At 29.4% G+C, this 6126-nt stretch overlaps 1 long non-coding RNA gene across 1 annotated transcript; it reads left to right on the top strand.

Annotated features, from left to right (window-relative positions):
- Window positions 1-2776: 2776 nt before the first annotated feature.
- Window positions 2777-3715, top strand: LOC127726624 (uncharacterized). Its single transcript, XR_007993616.1, has 3 exons — window positions 2777-2827; window positions 3191-3254; window positions 3511-3715. It is a non-coding gene; the product is annotated as an uncharacterized LOC127726624 (long non-coding RNA).
- Window positions 3716-6126: the final 2411 nt, after the last annotated feature.

Below are 6126 nucleotides of genomic sequence, written 5' to 3'. Positions count from 1 at the left end.
ACACATTTTTGTCGAGCCTTCGACTTTTGTCGAAAAAGCGAGACATAGCGATCCTACATTCCGACGGCGTCGTCGTCGTCGTCGGCGGCGTCCACAAATATTCACTCTGTGGTTAAAGTTTTTGAAATTTTAATAACTTTCTTAAACTATCCTGGATTTCTACCAAACTTGGACAGAAGCTTGTTTATGATCATAAGATTATATTCAAAAGTAAATTTTGTAAAAAAAAAATTCCATTTTTTCCGTATTTTACTTATAAGTGGACTTGGTTTTTCTGCCAGTTAACATTACATTCACTCTGTGGTTAAAGTTTTTAAAATTTCAATAACTTTCTTAAACTATCCTAGATTTCTACCAAACTTGGAAAGAAGCTTGTTTATGATCATAAGATAGTATCCAGAAGTAAATTTTGTAAAAAAAAAATTCCATTTTTCCGTATTTTACTTATAAATGGACTTAGTTTTTCTGCCAGGAAACATTACATTCACTCTGTGGTTAAAGTTTTTGAAATTTCAATAACTTTCTTAAACTATCCTGGATTTATACCAAACTTGGAAAGAAGCTTGTTTATGATCATAAGATAGTATCTAGAAGGAAATTTTGATAAAATTTTGTTCCATTTTTTCTGTATTTTACTTATAAATGGACTTAGTTTTTCTTCCAGTCAACATTACATACATTCTGCAGTTTAAGTTTTTAAAACATTTATTAGATTCATAATTTATCCTGGATTTTTACCAAACTTGGACAGAAGCTACTTACAATCAAAACATAGTATAGAGGGGAATATTTTTATTAATTTTTTTCTTCATTTTTGTTGAGCCTGCGATTAACACCAAAAGTAGGCGAGACACTGGGTTCCGCGGAACCCTTACGAATTTTTTCTTTCTAAATTTTTTTATTAAATCTAAAGATTTCATACTTGATACATGTTATATCATTTTGCATTTTATTTGAATTTTTTCATTTCAGCTTCTTTTTCTTGTACCACTGAAACTTCACAGAATAATTACGTACATTTAGAAGTTGTGTACCTGCTTATATGAAATTATTTGAGGAATTTCCCCCCCATTTTTTCCTTAATTCTGATCTTGATGATTGTTTTCCAAAATTTTCAAAGATGGTACTGATTTTGTGTAATCAACTCCTGCAGTTTTCAATCTCAATCTTTTTAACTTCACACAATGATTGTACAAATATTTAAGTTGTCCACTTGGTACTATGGAATTGTTTGATAATTTTTTCCTGACTTGGGAACTAAGTAATTTTTCATCAAAGGTAAAATAAATAGTTTTTAACCCATATCTTTTGGAATTCACAGAGAGTTTGCAAATATATAGAGGCTATTACAAATTTTGGGACTATATATGGCTTCTATGTACATGAGTAGTAAACCTTGAAATTGAGATATTTTGATTAAACTATGCTTCAAAATATTTAAAAAATGTTGATTTATATGTGTTTATTATACTATTACTATACTGTACTTTTTTTCTTACATTTGTATAAGTATTTTCATATCAGATGTCTGGTAACTTATTTGAAAGATAATTATCTAGAGCTGAGCTGTAAATAAAAAAAATGTAAACATAGTTCTAAAATATACTTTTAATGAGTGGAAGAAATTGAGGGGTACAGAATACATTTCGTAAATTATCAAATTACAAGTTACCTGTTTAAAAGCATGTCTGGTCAGATTTTTACAGTACTTTTTAAATGAATTTAATAAATTATTTGTATTTTAAATTGAGAATTTCTTCAGTTTCCATGATTGGAAAAATAATGTGAGATGCCTTGGAACATTCTGGTGACTATTGTACATTTTATAATGTACAATGGAAAGGACATTTCATTACTTAGATAAAATGGATTCAGTGGACTGACTAGCATAAAAAACTAGGATGGAAAACCTTTGAAAGCAGCCAGAATAGCAGCTCCAAGGAAGATGGTCAAATAAATCTTCAACCAAGTCTGAGGCTTTACCAAAAGATTAAGAAGGCAAGTTTATTTAAGCCAAATATTTGTATACATTTTCTAGAAATATTCGACAAGAAGTGCATATTAAGACAACACGCCAGCACCCTTCTGATCTTCTGCATGCAAAACACCATCGATGTATTAATTTTAATAAGTTTTATAATTTAAGTTGCCATTTTTTTTAACAAGATTTTCGATCAAAATATTTAAAACTTCAAGGGGAGACAAGTACAATTAACAGCAAGATTTGTTCATTCAATGGGATATAACTGTTAAATTTGCACATCACTTTTGTGCAGTTAAATTCCAAACAAAAACCTTTGACTTGTTTTATTTTTATTATGTCAAGTTTTCTGTTTAGTCAGGTTAAAAAATTGAAAACAACACGTTTAATAATTTCATGCGTCCGAAGCGCTTTTCTGGATTTACCTTCATCAGGAACGCTCAAAGCCAAACATTTGAAATCCGAGGGATGTATAAATACCGAAACAGTTGAAGAGCTATATGACAAAATTAATAGTTACTCCTTGCTATAGATCAATGACATTTTGTATTTATTTGCATTACTAACAAATTATCGAATTAATTAGCAATGTTGCTAATCATCAGATGTTTTTCATTTTACGCTGCTAGGCGAGACATCTCTGTCAACAGTTTATCTTACAAACTTGTGTTGGTACTATTGTATACTTTTTTTAAGAAATCAGAACATTATATAGTGACTTCATATTTATAGAGAAATGGATTTGTAAAATATATAATGTGTCTTTAATTCTTTTTAGGTTCTTCTGTGATATGTTTTTCATGGTGTGGGAATAAGACTTGGTAGTCTAATACAGCTAATACGAAGGTATGTACCAGTATGTTAGTCCTGTTTTGAAAAAAGAAAAAGTATTATAAAATGTATTTGGAAATAGCATGTGCTCTAAGCATGAAGGTTTATAGGAGTTTGGTAAGAAGTCTTTGCTTTCTTTAATTGCCTTTAAAGGAGTAAATTTAATTATCTGATTTGATTATGTAAAAGTTTGTTGGGATGCTGGTTTGCTGTTCTCAACTTCTATTACATATTTATAGACTTTTATTTAATTTGCCACTGGACATTTAGCAACAAACAATCAAATGAATCAATCATTCAAAATATGGAATATACATACAGTATATCAAAAATGATCCTTTTAAACAATCTTGAATGACTAATCATTTTATTTTTCAGGTTAGCATCACAGCTTGTCTGTAAAGATTGAAGCTGGGAGTGGGCATTGGAGCTGACTTTTATGGTAAGAACCAATACAAAAAAAATAATATGTAAAAAAAGAAATATGTTAGACATCTACCATTGACTTGTTTTTCATCCTTTTCTGCTAATAAAGACTGGTAGTTCAAAAAATATATCAGCAATCACTTTTAAACAAAGTAAGAGAAATATTTATGAATCATGATTATAATGACCAGTTATTTATTATTTTGCATTTGATATTGTTTCAATTTTCAGATTTTTACAATTACGTTTAATTCTGTATATTTCTTTTTCAGGTAACTGTGGCTGCATAAAAGGGCTATGTGATTTTACTGTAACAGTAAAGAATGTAATTCAGACTATTTTTGTGTATGTTTGAGAAAATGTTTATAATTTTTACAAAAAGAAAAAAAAATTATGTACAGGTTCTCCATTTTTAACAAGATTGGAAGTTGTAGGTTAATAGGTCTTTGAAATTTCAAAAATTACTTTCTATTTTCTGTTCATGCTCATACTTCCAGTAGTTTAAGAATGGAGAATCTAAAAAAAAAGAAAAAGAAAAAAATGTTCAATTATTGAAATGTTTTTTATTTTTGCAAATTGTAAAATATTTTTTCACCTTTGTGTCTTTTTTAGCTGAGTTTATAACAAAGGGTATATTATTTTAAGAATATTTTACAAGAAGCATAGTTGAAGAATATCTTGATGAAAGTAGATTGATTGATTTTTGGTATTTAACACCACTTTCAGCATGATTTGCTATATCTTGGCTGCCAGTTTTTATTTGTGGAGACAGCCTGGTGAAAAGATCCCCTTCAACAGAGAAACTGGCAACTCTAGTCAATCAAGATTGACGTTAAACACACCTACAATGTGAGGGTTCAGAGTGTTGACAGGCTAGTGATACAGTAGTTGAACTACTTTGACCATTCAGCCATCATTACTCCATCTGCCCTAAATATGTTATTGAAATGTGTTGAATTTTTGTAATTTAATTATTTGTTATTTTGATTTATACTATTTATGTTTTTTTGTCATATATAACAAAGATGTGGAGTTCTAACAGGGTGAAATTTAGGTCAAAGGGAGGTAATTTATTATACTGTGTTTAACTTCAAATACTTGAAATTCACTCAATGTTAGATTTTTATTTACTTGGATACTCACATTTATGCACTTTTTTTACATATCAGATGTTTTCTAGATAATAGAAATTTAGGGTGGGAAAAATTATGTGTCACTTAAAATAATTACGTGAAATTTTTAAAAAGTTTATTAATTAAAAATGCATCTGATATTTTTTATGTATGTTACTTTATTTTCTAAAAACAAATGGACACAATATAGATTGACAATAAGATATTGAGAAGAACCACCTTGTCAGCCAGGATAGCAGCTCTTAGGAAGATGGTCAATTAAATCTTCAACCAAGTCTGACTCTTTACCATGAAAATAGAAAAGGCAAGTTTATTTTAGCCATATCTTTTAAGATAACAGACCCTTCTGAAATATTGCATTTAAAACACCATTGATGAATTAATTTACCAGTTTAGTATTTAAAGATACAAGATACATGAACAAGATTTTCTATTAAAATATCAATAGTAAATCCTAAAAATAGTCATTAAACTTCAAGAAAAGACCAGTACAGTTTAAAACACGATTTTGCATTCAATGGGAGATAACTTTGTAAAATATTCAGATATTTTTTGTGCAGTTAAATTTAAATCCGACGTTTTTTTACTTTTCCATCTTTTATAAAATTGAGAATGGAAATGGGGAATGTGTCAAAGAGACAACAACCCGACCATAGAGCAGACAACAGCCGAAGGCCACCAATGGGTCTTCAATGCAGCGAGAAACTCCCGCACCCAGAGGCGTCCTTCAGCTGGCCCCTAAACAAATATGTATACTAGTTCAGTGATAATAGCCGTCATACTAAACTCCAAATTATACACAGGAAACTAAAATTAATCAAAGTACAGAAGTACTGAACATCGGATGACCACAAGTTCTTGAGGATGGTCAAAAGCACTTGTCTCAGAAAAAAACAACATATCTCTTTACCTAAAACTGAGGTTAATGTACAGAGATATATTTTTTTCTGAGACAAGTTCGTGCGTGGATGATGAATAAATGACAGGAAATTCAACTTCACCGTAATAACTATTATAGTGTAGTGATACAAATCAGTATACACTGAGTTGTTGCTTATATTATATTAAAATAACAGTTACATATATATATGATTTGAATCCATTTGTATATCATTCTATTCTACTATTCTAAAAATAGTGCAATGCAAGTGCATGGTGGACACTTTTCTGTAAAAATTCGATTTTTCTAAGATTGGATACGATTAGGCATTCATATTTTCCCGCAAAATCAATTACAGAGTTACCGGTCCTTGACGGTATTTTCACAAAACGTTCTTTTGAGATATTCTTCCGCATGCTTTAACACAATTTTTCGGTACGTGTGCATTGATATTATCAATGATTTTTTACTTATATATATATATCTAACTACAAAACATTTTCATATTATTAATTTATGTTGTAAACAAAAATATGTTTATCAGTATTCATTGAAGAGATGTATTTATATCAAACGATAAGGAATGTTATTTTGCACTCGTTTATGTGCGCGTATTTATCATGTTTATAGATCGGTTACAAACCCAAAACTAATTTACATAATGGAAATCTAGGCGATAGCAATACATCGGGATGACCTCAAGGTCATCGCGATGTAAAAATGATTGATTTAAAAAAAAATGATTTTATACAATTGTCTACCTGCAATAAGAAATCAGAACAATATTTAGTAAATTTTAGGTTATCGGTAACACATAAATTGATTTACAAAATGTATAATGTGTTGATTATAATTTCATTTCAGGTTCTTTCTGA

This window comes from Mytilus californianus, unplaced genomic scaffold, assembly GCF_021869535.1.
Source record: "Mytilus californianus isolate M0D057914Y unplaced genomic scaffold, xbMytCali1.0.p SCAF_18, whole genome shotgun sequence".
In the NCBI taxonomy this organism is placed as follows: Eukaryota; Metazoa; Mollusca; class Bivalvia; order Mytilida; family Mytilidae; genus Mytilus; species Mytilus californianus.
This window is presented reverse-complemented; position numbering and strand designations above follow the sequence as displayed.